This window comes from Canis lupus, chromosome 8, assembly GCF_003254725.2.
Source record: "Canis lupus dingo isolate Sandy chromosome 8, ASM325472v2, whole genome shotgun sequence".
NCBI classification, from domain to species: domain Eukaryota; kingdom Metazoa; phylum Chordata; class Mammalia; order Carnivora; family Canidae; genus Canis; species Canis lupus.
In genome coordinates, this window is record NC_064250.1 from 25695197 (window position 1) to 25710258 (window position 15062).

At 34.4% G+C, this 15062-nt stretch overlaps 1 pseudogene; it reads left to right on the top strand.

Annotated features, from left to right (window-relative positions):
• The first annotated feature begins 12834 nt into the window (after window positions 1-12834).
• On the top strand, window positions 12835-13424 carry LOC125755555 (60S ribosomal protein L23a-like; annotated as a pseudogene).
• Window positions 13425-15062: the final 1638 nt, after the last annotated feature.

Sequence of the window (15062 nt, forward strand, 5' to 3'; positions counted from 1 at the left end):
AAAAAAAAAAAGACCAGATTTGGGTCACCAGGGATGGGTAGTGAGGGAGGAACTGGATAAAGGTTATCTTCTAGTTGTACAATAAATAAGTACTGGGGACGTAATGCACAACATTGTGACTATAGCTAACACTGTTCTAGGATATGTAGGACAGTTGTTACAAGAGTAGTTCCTAAGTGGTCTCAAGAAAAAAAAAATTTTCTTGTAATCATATGTATATGAGGTGATGGATGCTAACTACATAACCATTATGTTATATACCTTAAACCTATATAGTAATGTACATCAATTACATCTCAACAAAACTGGGGAAATAAAGAAATAGAATAAATTCCTATGGTCATGGAATTTATATAATATGATTGAACTTCCAACCAGTGCATTGATTTTTAACTCCTATGGTGAGTACTTGATTTCTGTATTTCTCTTTTTTAATGAGAAGACTTTTAAGGCTGTAGAGTATCCTTACATTTAGCTTTTTCTATATTCCATATGAATAAAGTGTTTTCCTTTCCATTACTTTTTTGAATGGCTCATAATTTCTTTAATTTCTTCATTGATACAAAAGTTACCTACATATGTGTTTTCCAACTCTAAGTAGTTAAAAAATGTTCAACTTCTAGTTATCTTGATTGTATTGTCTTACAAAAAATATAATAAAATTGCCCATTTTTTAAAAATTGCAAATTATCTTTGCTGCCAAGTACATTTCGTAGTCTTATTACTAATGCATCTTCTTAAAAAATATGCCTTTTGTATTATGCATTTGTCCTTTTTTATCTTGTTTAGTGCTCTTAATTTTAAATATGACCTTACTACCAATGTTGCCCTCTTTTCTTCCTTTAGCTTTGCATCTTCCCAATACTGCATATCTTTGTCAAGGTCTCTTTATTGTCAATATTTCTTCATCATTTTCATAGTTTATTTCCGGTAAGTATAATACAGGTGGGTTTTGTTTTCTACTTTGCTTTTTAGTGGAAAAATCAGGTTTCCCGTATTTCTAACATGAAGCTGCCAATCAACCATATTTATATAACTAATACTCAAAAGCATTTGCAGAAGGAAAAATAAAATGGGGTGTCTTGATTGGTTAAGCATTTGACTCTTGGTATCAGCTTACCATCTCAGGGTGGTGAGATGAGCACCATGTCTGGCTCTGTGCTCAGTGAAGTCTGCTTGGGGTTCTCTTTCTCCATCTCCCTCTGCCCCTCCCCTCACCCCTACTCATGCTCTCTAAAATTAATAAATCTTTAAAAAAATGGAAATTTGTAAATGATAGTTGTCATACCTGTTTTTATAGTATGTAAATTTTATTCTCTAAAAGTAATTTTATTCTCTAAAAGAAACCTAAGTGTAATTCCAAATGTTTGCCAGATTAGCTTTCCAAAATGCCCATGTTGCTCAGAAACTAGCTACTTCCTGTGAGTACTCAATCTTCCCCATGCACTATGAACTCCAGGAATCAGAGGCAAGGCTAAGAAGGTTGAACTGGTCCCAACAGATGTGTTGAGCATTCACACAACATTGGTTTACGTGATCTTAAAATGCCTCCCAAATACTCTATTTGATCCTTTCTGAAAGTTTTTTTTCATCAAAATAATAATAAATATACTGAGTTTTCTGGTAGATATTTACAAATAATGTTCATCATTTTATCTGGGAGAAAGGAAATTATTCAGGGAGAGAAGTAAAAGCTAAAATGCATAACAGTAGAGGATCACCAAATTTATTCACAGTCTATTTTGCTCCATAGTCTCAGAATGGAGGAAAGTTCTGGGGTAGAAACCATGCATCATTCAATTTGGTGACCCCCCTGCTGAACAGGATCATAATTCTGTAGCAGCTCAGCTATGGTTGAAGACTGGTCTGAGGACTGGGTTACAAAGGTTAATTAAAGCACCCAAAGAAGGATACAGAGGACAATTAGAATGCAGCACAAAGCATCAGCAATACCTTGGGCTTTATGAGATATTTTTTACAACTAGGCTTTGCTAAATGGGGAGCTATTTTTATGTCACTATAAATCACATTTAATTGCAGTTTTTGTTGCATAATTTACTGCATCTTTGTCTTCTTAGAATTTCTAACTTAGCTCTACTTTTGAGAACATGTCTCTCTTTGTACTTTATCCTTACACCAGTTCTGTATGTCTATTTCATTCCCAGTGCAATCCCAGATTGTCTAAGTAGAGGAAGTTATATTTTTATGCCCGGAGTTCTATGGTCTTCACTAAAAGTCAACTTCAACTTGCACCCGTCTTGCTTCCAGGCCTAGGTTTGTTCATGGGAGAGTCAGTATATCCATCATTAGGGAAACCCACAGACTTTTAGAATAAGTTCTAATTTTTGAAAACCTGCTACTGTATTTTAAAATACTTTATGGTCTTCAATATAGCTCCCTTTTGTGCAAAATAGAATAAGTATAAGGCATGTTTATCCCAAACCCCATTAATAAAGTTGATTATTAAAAGTGCTGGAAGAAACTCATGATAGCAGCTTCATCTTAACAGTTTCATAGCATGAATCAAAGCTACGGATCATTGTTAGCACCAGAAGACACTAAACCTTATTGATATCTGGTATTAAACAGGTGATATCATAAGTATGTTTTAAGATTTTAATAACCTGAATGAGATAAAAATAATGTAGCCCATAGGGAAATCAAAACACACAAAACAATTTTAAGTTACTTCTCCAGATGATAAGTGACTAAATCAGGCCATACATCTCTTAACCATGTTCATATTTATCATCAGGTTTAGTGAGGGATCAAAACGACAGATTGATCTTTTTTGCATCTCCTGGCCTAGAGGGAAAATGCAGCCCATATTAGAAATATCAGCAAGAGGATAAGCTAAAATGTTTTCATTCCATTAAAGAACATTATGGCACACTTTAAAAAGAAGAACATATAAACCAATAAGAAAGGACTGATACCAGAATAGAATCAAAGACAAACTTTTTGTGTTGAGATATTCTGACTTTCAGAAAGTTACAAAAATAGTACAAAGAATTTTCATACACCTCACCAAAGCCTCCAGATGTTAATATCTTAACACAGAAATGACTGCTCTTTTTCCCTCCCAATTTCCCTACCCCTTCTGTCTCTCTGTATTATGTTTACATATCTGTACTTTTTCTGAACCATTAGAAAGGAAGGTGATGCAATGTGCCTTATCCTTAAATGATTCAATGTGTATTTTTTTTTCTTATGATAGTCACACACACAGAGAGAGAGAGAGAGAGAGAGAGAGAGAGAGAGGCAGAGGCACAGGCAGAAGGAGAAGCAAGCTCCATGCACCGGGAGCCCGACGTGGGATTCGATCCCGGGTCTCCAGGATCGCGCCCTGGGCCAAAGGCAGGCGCTAAACTGCTGCGCCACCCAGGGATCCCTCAATGTGTATTTTTTAAAAATAAGGACACTAAAAAAAAAAAAATAAGGACATTCACTTACATAATCACAGTTGCAATGGTTGATCTGAAGATAAACTACAATCTAATTTAGAAACTGTATTTGAATTTTACCAATATATATCCCACGTAGGTCCTTTATAGCAAAAGAAACTTTTTTTTTTTTTCTTGAATAAGATCTAATTCAGGATCAAATGTTACATTTGGTTGTCTTGTTTATCTAGGTGAAGTCTAGCAGTTTCCTCAGACTTTGTATGTCTTTCAGGACCTTGATATTTTTCGAGAGTATAGGTCAGTTATTTTGTATAATATCTCTCATTTGGAATTTCTGTGATGTTCCCTCGTGATTAGATACAGCTTGTGCCTTTGGGGGAGGATTATCACCAAGTATCTGTGTGCTTTTTCGTACATCCTATCAGGAGATAGATGAATATATTTATCTTATTACAGGTAATGCTAACTTCAAGTATTGTGTTAAGTTACAGTCATCTGGTTTCTCCACTTTCAAATTATTCATTTTCGGGCAGCCCGGGTGGCTCAGCGGTTTATCACTGCCTGCGGCCCAGGGTGTGATTCTGGAGACCCGGGATCGAGTCCCACGTCGGACTTCTTGCTGGAGGCTGCTTCTCCCTCTGCCTGTGTCTCTGCCTCTCTCTCTGTCTCTCTCTCTGTCTCTCTGTCTCTCTCTCTCTTTCCATGTCTCTCACAAAGAAATAAATAAAATCTTTTTAAAAAAAATTATTCATTCCCCTTTGTAATACAACTACCTTGTAGAAGATATTTTGAGGGTATGTAAGCACGTTGTTTCTCATCACACATTCACTTGCCAGTTTTATCATTCATTAATGATTCGGCCTACACCAGCCCTTACTGACAATTGCCAAATGGTGATTTTTCTTATTCCCTCATTCTTGCTGGGTCAGAAAGCAAAAATGTGCTGTAAAAAATAGTGGCTAGGGCAGTCCCTGTGGCTTAGCGGTTTAGCGCCGCCTTCAGCCCAGGGCGTGATCCTGGAGGCCTGGGATCGAGTCCCACGTCAGGCTCCTCGCACAGAGCCTGCTTCTCCCTCTGCCTGTGTCTCTGCCTCTCTCTCTCTGTCTCTCTCTCTGTCTCTAATAAATAAATAAAATCTTAAAAAAAAGGAAAATCTTTAAAAAAATAAATAAGTAAAATAAAAATAAAAAATAGTGGCTAATAGAACACAAGAGCCTGTACAAAATGGCCCTCACTGGTCAATTTGGGACAATTTACACACATTTTCTTTTCAAAGATTTATTTATTTATCTATTCATGATAGACATAGAGAAAGAGAGAGAGAGGCAGAGACCGGGAGCCCGACGTGGGACTCGATTCCGAGACCCCAGGATCGCGCCCTGGGCCAAAGGCAGGTGCCAAACCGCTGAGCCACCCAGGGATCCCCAATCTGGGACAATTTAATAATAGCAAATGATTATAACCCACACAAAAAAGGTAAGACTCCATGAGCACTGGTTGATATAGACAAATAGATAAGAAAAACTCTTCCTTAGGATAGAAAGCAATGCACTTTTCCAGCTGCTTAATAAAATGAAATGGAAAAATCTTGAATGAATACAATGAAAAAAAAAACTTTACTTGCAACTAAAGAAAAACAAATTGAAGTAATCACATGCCACTCTATCACTTTTTATCAAGCAGCTTTCAACAATTAATGAGACTGGTAATACCAAGAGCTGATAAGAGAGTGGGATACAGTATTGATTTGTGTGTACATTGGTAAAAGCTTTCTGGATAGCAATTTCACAGTATGTGTCAATATTTAAATGAATACAACTCTCTGACCCAGCAATTCCACCTAAAATAATAGAACAGTCAACTGAGTAAAATGTATGTATTTTTTATTCTGTCATGTTAAGAGGAAAAACTTTTAGCAATCTGACAATCTGCCAAGAGAATTAGAATGTTAGGTAGCTGAAAAGGGGATGATTTATCTCTACCAATTTGGATTTAACATACTGCTATGTGAATAATTGGGATTTTAAAATATATGTGTGAATATCCCATTGTTTGTATGCATATACATGTACACCTATATGCTTAAATTCATAAATACACATGTAGTATCCCATTTTGATCATCTGTAAAATTGGTATCATATCATGTTAGGAACTACCTCACAGCTCACAGAGCTTATAAGAAGATAAATGATTATTTCGATCTGAGCATAGTGTCTGACACATTAACTCAGTAAAAGTTAACTATTATTTTAACTATATTGACTATTACTGTTCTTTGAACAATTGATTTATTATATTGTTATTTTTCTAAGTAGAACATAGCTTTGGGCATGATTTTGTAATTTGTCTCCTTCTGTTAATGAAGAACTCCAATTAGGCATCTTACACCAAATGTAAAATTGACCTTTAAAATCTTTGATGAATAAATTGAAAAATAGAAAGTGAATTCTCATCTTTGCTTTGAAAAATATTCTCAACACTGACAATCTATCCTTTCTAAGAAATAAACAGGACAGAAATGAAATGGCACAAAGATACAGAAAAGTAATTAAAAAGTTCTTAATGAATACCTTGGTCTTCTGGTCCAAGAATTGTTAATGTTTAATATTTACATGTATCAAAATTTCAAAAAAAAAACTCCTTATGGATATTTTTTATTAATAACACATGCCCTTAAAAGTGACATCAAAATAAACTAATTATACTATTATTCTTTTATTTATTTTATTTGTTTTCACATTGATTGCCATAAATAAACTGCAATCATATCAGTAAAATTCTGTAGATATAGCACAAATCAAAGAATGTATTTGATTCTTCCTAAAATTTAATTAGAAAAGTGTATCTTGTGACCTTTCTGCTGGTAAGTGTTGAATATTTTCTTAACAAATATCCCCAGGCAAGAAATAATTATCATAAAATGTGAGAAAGATACATTAAGGTACATAGCAATGAGGTTATTTGTCAACTAATAGGGTATCTCACTGTTTGATAACATGCACATTTTTATCATTATGGAAATTTAATTTGCACCTTTGATTTCTTTGTGCCTTCCTTTAACCCAGTTCAGCTGTTAGGAGTTTCCTTTTATCACAATAATTGTAGCTCTGATTTATTCCTCTTTTTTAGGCAGACAAAATAGCCCTGAAGATATCTGCCATTAAACGACACAGGTGCTAAGTTTCCTTAGTACTCTAAGGCAATTTAATTGTGCTTACAACTGTGGTCACAAGAGTTTGCAGGCGCTTGGCTTGGTACGCAGCATGGGTGCACTTGAAGTAGTAGCAACTGCTCTAAGATTCTAATTCTTTTTTCTTTTTGGTCTGACCATTCTTCCACTTTAATAGCACTTGTAAATTATTACTTTATCCTTTGGCCAAATCATAAAACCAGGAACCAGTAGATTTGTTCATCAGAGTTTAATTTAAGATCTGAGGCAGATATTCATTAGGGTGATTCCCTGAACTGGCCTATTGTTTCAGTGACAAATTTCATTTTCATTCGTTTTCTCACAGGAACTATTGAACAACATTGCTTTTACACCTCCTCTTACCTCCCTACTGAGATGCCAGAGTTCTTAAATTAAATTGAAATTATCCTTCAACAGGGTGCCAAAACTTGATGATCTAGTAAAAGAAAAAAAAAAAATTTGAGGTAGTATCCTATAATTTTTTAAAAGTACAACTGGATATGATGACCCTTAAAAATCTGTGCTGTTGGCAAGCTCTGGGCCACAGGCTATGGTCACCTATCCACTGAAAACCTGGATTGGAGGCTAGTTTTAGAGCATTCTGGTCATCCCAACCACCTGTGTCTGACCACATATTCTACCGCAAATGTCATTCGGAATCTGGTTTGATCACACAGACCAGGAAATCTCACGCATGTCTAAAATTGTCAATTTAATCTCTGGGGGACATATAAGTAAAACCAGATGAGTTCAATTCAATAAATATTTACTAAATGACCATATGCTAAGCCAGTTTTAAGAATTATAGAAAATACATTCAAAGCATAGTTCACAATCCCAAGAAATCTTTGATCTAACAGGGTAGGTGGCACATAAAAAAATATGTATAATACAAGGCAAAAGTGAGTAAAACCTGTAAGATGGGTACAAAGTAGAATGGGAAGCCAGAGAAGGAAAGTGATTCTATTAAGGATATCATTAGTAGCAGAGGTCTTGATAGGATTCTCAGTTTAGTCCAGTGTAAAAGAACACTGGCCTCCTACAGGCCAGGCCAAATGATTCTATATGCAAGTGACATTTGTAAATCCATACAAGCTTAAGAGGAAAAGACAGAGATCTCATTCTCTATCCTGTTCACACTGTGCTTCCTGTCTCACTGAATCTTTTTATGAGAAAATGTTCAAATTTATGAATCAATAGCCTTTTAGATTTATAGAAACTGAGTTTAACAGGCTTAACTTAATAATAGTAAATGTTTAATACTTATATAATCATTTCATTACTTTTTATGTTATCCACAGAAACATATACTATTCAAAAGAATTTAGGCATCTGATCATTATAAGTGGAAGATATGTTTGGGATTATTAGTGCAAGCCCCCTAATTTACAAATATGAATACAGTTACTCAAAGTGTTTAAGTGACTCTTCCACTGTCACAAGTAGCTAAAAGGGGCAGTGCTAACAACATTTTTTGTGTCTATATACAAAGATTATATTTTGTTGGTCATTGTTTCAGATAATTCAGTACCCATTTTGTCTCAAATCAAGACCAGCCAGTAATTATTCAAGAATACATCTATGCACTTGAACATTTTAAATATTTTCATTTAGAGCTCTTTTAAAGATTTGTGGTTCTTGCTAAAAGGACTTTATTGCCCAGGAGCACTCTATATAGTTTAGCTTCCAGAGACACAGGAATATAAACAGTGATTGTTCATTCTCTTTCAATTTCAAAGTGGAAACATTACAGAAACACTCTGAAGCTATTCAGAATGTGGTTCTGTCATATAACTGATCATTAGGTCTCGATTTTATCATCTTCAACAACCCAGGCAACACCAAATAGATAACCATGTCTACAAACTGCCTTGCTCCAAAAGGTAATCTTCATGAGAATAATCCCAGAAATGAGGAACATTTATAAAAGGTTTTAACGCAAAGCAAGTTGTCAGAAGGAAAGAACTGCTAGACTCCTCCAAATTCAAAATAATAGATAATAAGCATATAGTTAATATAAAACAGTAGAGAACCATCTATGTTGCTTTGTGATAGTGCACTGAGAAAAAAAATAATGTGATGGCAGGTTTTTCTCAATATTTTTCTCTGCAATATTTTTACAACAAAAATAAGCAAAAAGACCACATAATATGTATGTGGAAGAGCCGTAAAAGATTTTCATAGGGTGGTTGTCTGATTTCTTAGAAAATATAGAAAATTTAAATAAGTAGGAGCACAGATTAAAGAGTATCTCAGAGACATAAATATAACATAAGCAAAGGCCTACCAATCTTCCTTGAATTTTTTTGTATCACTGTTTTTATGAATTTTATCACATCTTTCTTTTTAAACTATACCTAAAATACAGTTTATCTATCCCAGTAGATTAGTTAATATTTTACACTGGAGTTTATTCTTTATGTCTTTTGTCATATAATGATACTCTGTTGTTAGATATAAAATAAATATGACATCCCAGGACAACTTTACCTTCTATTTGCACATAAACTTTCTGACCATCTTCTGGGCATATTACCCAAAAAAATTCCTACATTGCATTCAGAATTGACTAAACGTAATCGTAGTATGAAGGCAAATAATCTTGGAAAAGCCCATGCTGCTGGACAAAATCATAATTACTTTTGAGATATGTTTCATTACAGGGGTTTCAGATTACACAGTATGGTACAATATGGTCCAGTACAGTAAGGGTGGGAAGGAGATCCAATATCTAAAGCATCTTATAAAATATTAAGTTGTAAAGCCATATTCTTAATCTGTTTCTAGAATATGTTAAGGATTAACTTCTCTTAAACACCAGGATAACATTTGACACAGTTATGTTTTATTAAATTGAACGTTGTCCAATTCCATAATATAGCAAGGGATCATCTCCAGGGAGATTTTGACAGTATGAACAATCATCAGGGAATTGGGGAGAGTATTACTTTCTTTTCAAAATTCTTCAGAGGCGAGGAAACAGCCTCTAAACAACAAATTGAAAAAGAAAAGCTGAGATTATTTCTAATTCTCTGCAATACCACAACAAATACTAATTTGTATTTCTAAGTAATATCACCAGAGATTATATGCAACCTATGATAAACAGAATTTAAAAAGCCAGGAATTGAATTTTATAACGTTTCTTACTCCCAAGTTTATACTAAATTCACTAGGAAATGCCTTACCCTAGCTACAACATTCAAGATTTAAAATTATTTTATTTAAAATAAATGTATTATTATTAAATTTAATAAATTTTATTAAATTTAATATATTTAAATTACAACATTTAAATATGAAGATGAATTCTAATTGTCATTTGATTCTTATTTCAAGGGTATATTTTCAAACTGCAGGCCAAACTCTGACAATAACCCATCCCTAGGATTGAGAAAACTAGGGTTGATAGAAAATGCTTTTGAAATGCTGAGTAAAACAAAATATGTAGAGAATCTCATTCATTATTTACCTATTGGGATAACAAACACGTCATTTCTCAACTAATTCTTTTTGTTTGTTTGTTTTAAGATTTTATTTATTTATTCATGAGAGACACACAGACAGAGAGGCAGAGACACAGGCAGAGGGAGGAGCAGGCTCCATGCAGGGAGCCTGATGTGGGACTCGATCCCAGGACTCCAGGATTACTCCCTGGGCCGAAGGCAGGCACTAAACCACTGAGCCACCCAGGGATCCCTCAACTAATTCTCACATAGTCATTAAGAGATTTGACTACTTAGTAGCTATTTATATTTAATAAAAAATTAGTTCTATAAATTAAGTAATGTGTTATCATCTTTATTTATGGGGAAAATGTTGATATTGTGAATCACTACAAAAAAACTTATCTTCTACATAACATTTAAAGAACACATGAAAATCTGCAGGCATTTTTCAAGCTTTGGAAGAGAAGTAGAAAAAGCTAAAAAAAAAGATGAAATATTGAAAGAATAATGTTTTTACATCTACAAAAGCATGTAAAATCAGCAACCTTTATTTTTATTTTCATTCACAAAACCACAGACATTGAAGTACAATTCATACTTCAATAAAACTAAACTGAAGCATTCTAGAAGTATTTTTGAAGTAATAGACCTTAATTTGTGTGGTAAATAAGGAAAGTAATTTCTCTTTTGCCACAGATATGTGTTGTAATTCACTGGTCTTGTAAATGCTAAAAGGCATATTGAGTTGGTGCTGTTACATGCTGAAAATTAGATTAACTATTTTTAGACTTAACTGTTTTGGTATCACTTTTGCTTTGCTCTAACTACAGTCATCTTTAGTTTTATTTGTAAATAAATAATTAATTATGTAAGCTTTTTAGGACAGTGATCATATCTGTTTTATTTAATGGCATTTCCCAGGCTCCTCACATAGTGTCTGGTGCCTAGAGGCCACTCAGCAAATATTTGCTAAATTAATGAATTCATTTAAAATTTGGATTCTGGTAGGAAAGTATATAATAACCAACAAAGGTGAACTATGTACAGCATAAGAAAAAACATAGTCTAGGTAAAGTAGAACAAACCACTACGCTATCTGGCCAAACATATAGTATACCAAATATTAAGGAAATTCAAAAGGAGCCTTCATAGTCATCAATAATGACCTTGTAGTCCATATGTAAACACTTATGATACCTTGGTTTCTGTGTCAAAGCAAAATTTGCTTTGCAAAATAACTACATTTGAGGTGATATTGTGTAACCATTAAATGATGGCATAGAGTGTGGCTAATGTAGAACTTTTTGTGATAGCACAGTAAGATGCAATGATCAACACATTGCAGAACACATATTTTGGTGAACATTTCACAGTCTCTTGCTTGAAAGAAAGAGTTCAATATCTTTTTCTTCATCACTTCTTCACAGTGATTCTAGAAAGTAAACTTTTTCAAAACCACATCTTCATAGAGTTTTCCATTCCATCATTTACATATCTGACCAAAGACATGTGGACAAATACACATATTCTCACTAGCAACCCTGTAGATGCTGCATAGATGCCCTGACCATATTGTTATCTAAACAGTTTCAATGTTGTATAGTGTCCTAATGAGATATCAGATATTTCTCTTTATAATACAGATCTATACACATCTTTTTTTCAGCTCTGTACACATCTTATTAAGAATATAAGAGAATGATATGTGAAACATGGCATCTGCCAGGCTTCCACTAAATCTCTTGGTCTAATTCTCCTTATGTGAAGAAGAAGTATCTTTATATATTCATTAAATATAGGATTTAATCTAATGCTATATGGCCAGCATTGTACCAGTGACTATAAAGAGTTCAGAATGAATTTAAGAATTGGTTCTTGCTTCTAAAAATCTTAAATTCTAACCAGAGAAATAAGATTTACATACATAAAATGGTCATCCTGTCAGAAATAACAAATAAAAATACAACAGTAGACTGATTCTTTACTATGAAACACTCACTTTACCAAGAATTTTTCTTGCCCTTTCTCATTTCATTTACAAAAAAATATAGTGAGGTTGATTCTATTATTACTATCTTCACTTTACAGATGAAGAGCTACAGGCCTGAAATTAAGTTGTTGGTGAAGCCATGGTCCCTTTGAAACTTACAGAGAGTCCTTCAAGCTTCTGGTAGGTTTGGATTCCCTGGCTTGGAGCTACACAGCGTCATCCTCTGCCACTGTCATCATGTGGCATTCTCCCTATGTCTCTGTACTTCACATGGTTCTTTTTATAAGGACAACAGTAATATTGGATTAGGGATCCACCACAATCCATTATGACCTCATCTTAATTAATTACATTTACATGAAAGTATTTCCAAATAAAGTCACATTCTGAGGTGCTGAGGGATAAAACTGCAACATATATTTTGTGGAGGATATAATTAAACTCATATGTATAATATACTATCCAGAGTACAATTATTACTAGATGATGACCCTTTGATAAATGATATTTCTGCCTTATTCTCTACTGAAGCTCTTGCACCTGACCCAAGAAAGTAATTAAGAAATATTTGCTAAATAAATGAATAATTCAATGTGGCATATGAACACATATTGAAATCATAAAGCTGGTAGGTACCTTAGAGGTCTGATGCCATGGACAACAAGCTTTAGAATTAACTAATTTAGTATGTGAATCACCAGCATTTCTCATCTTTTTATCTAGCTGATACCTGGACCTATCACGGAAAACATTTGCAGAATCCTGAGCACTCTCTTGATACCACTTTCTATAAAAAGACAAGCTCTAATGAGTTTCTGGAAAATAGCCCATTTCAGTAGTGGAGAGTTCAGATCATACCATATAGCTACCTCAAGATATGATAGAGCCCTTTCACGAAGATGGCACCGAAGGCGAAGAAGGAAGCCCCTGCCCCTCGCAAAGCCGAAGCCAAAGCAAAGGCTTTGAAAGCTAAGAAAGCGGTGCTGAAAGGCGTGCACAGTCACAAAAAAAAAAAAAAAGAAGATTCTGACGTCACCTACATTCCAATGACCCAAGATCCTGCATCTCCGAAGGCAGCCCAAATATCCTCGAAAGAGCGCCCCCAGGAAACAAGCTTGATCACTATGCCATCATCAAGTTCCCCTTAACTACTGAGTCAGCCATGAAGAAAATAGAAGACAACAGCACACTTGTGTTCATGTGGATGTCAAGGCCAATAAGCACCAGATCAAACAGGCTGTGAAGAAGCTCTATGACATTGATGTGGCCAAGGTCAACACCTTGAGCAGGCCTGATGGAGAGAAAAAAGCATATGTTCAACTGGCTTCTGACTATGATGCTTTGGATGTTGCCAACAAAATTGGGATCATCTAAACAGTCCAGCCGGCTATAAATCTAAATATAATTTTTTTTCACCATAAAAAAAAGATATGATAGAAAATTACAAAGAAAAATGACAGAGCAGCCCATTAGCGATGGTGTAAGTGAACCAAAGTGAGGTCATCACAAATAAGAGGTTGAAGAAAGGCTTTCTATGAGCCACTGATTACCATTTTCAAGCAACTTGGCACAATTGTAGAAAATGATAATAGACCAATCAAAATGACATCCAGCTATAAAGAAAATTCTTTAGCCATGGCTCAGAATAAACTGTAACAACATACTCAAATTCCAGCCAGCAGAACAAAACAAATGATAAATGTCAGGTATATACAGTGTAGGGGTGACAGGTGGTTCTGTACTGTCTTTTCAGTCTCATCCACACACAGAAATACTATTGTCACCATTAGTAGGCTGTTGGGAAAAGAATAATAACACACTCAGAAAAGTATTTCTCAGATATTTCTACAATGTACAAACCTTAGAGGTTTTTATTTCCACATATGCCTAACAAATTGTGGGCATTCATTCAATCTAACAGAAGCTGATAGCTCAGTATCTCAAAATAAGATCCACACGCTCTGTACGTTTTATGTCAGCATTTTATCCAAATAAAATTACTATGGCAGAAAAAAATGACATTGTACTCAACTGTCAGGGTAGAATGCCATAAAAGAACCTAAGCCAGTATCTTAACAATAGTCAAGAGATGCCCATCCTAATAACCTAGCTGCCTGACCTGGCACAAAGGATTTAGACTTTTGATCCTTTTCTTCTTTATGTCAGAAATGAGGGACAGTAGTAGGCCAGTCAATGCCCCATCCTGGTTATGTGCAGAACTTAAGACATTGTCCTAGATTTGTCAGTTTGTAAATCACCCCTCATGAGAAATACTCTATTCCTTTCTGGACATCATGAACAGGCAACAAATATTTTTCATATTTGCCAAGCAGTTGCCTTGAGATATTTGCCCCCTCCCACATGGTATACAATCATCAATTATATTCCAGGCATAACTGAATAATACCATATCATAATAATATCATAATTTGATAGCATGTTGTTTTTCATTATATTACATAAATGTAAAAGATCATTTAAAATTTTAAAGTCTATCACTGCTAAAAATTTAAATCAGCATCTTTTTTGCCTAGAACCTAATATATGCATATATTTGACACAGAAATTTCATTTCTAGGGTTATATTTAAGTTGATAACAATGGATGTACACAAATTTTCTCAGCAATGATGTTCTTTAAAATAGTATATTCTAAATTAATTAATTAATTAATTAATTAAAATAGTATTTTCTGGGATGCCTGGGTAGCTCAGCAGTTGAGTGTCTGCCTCTGACTCAGGGCCTGATCCCAGGTCCTGGGATCGAGTCCCACATTGGGCTCTCCACAGGGAGCCTGCTTCTCCCTCTGCTATGTCTCTGCCTCTCTCTCTCTCTGTGTCTCTCATGAATGAATAAATAAAATATTTAAAAATAAAATCAAATAAAATAGTATTTTCAACAGCTAATAAATTATAAATGCATGAAATTTTAAACTATATTAATAATTGGTTTTAAAAAATGTACTACATCCATAAAGTAGAATTTTATGGTTAAAAGTAATTATCCTGATTTTGGATTTGCGGATGCT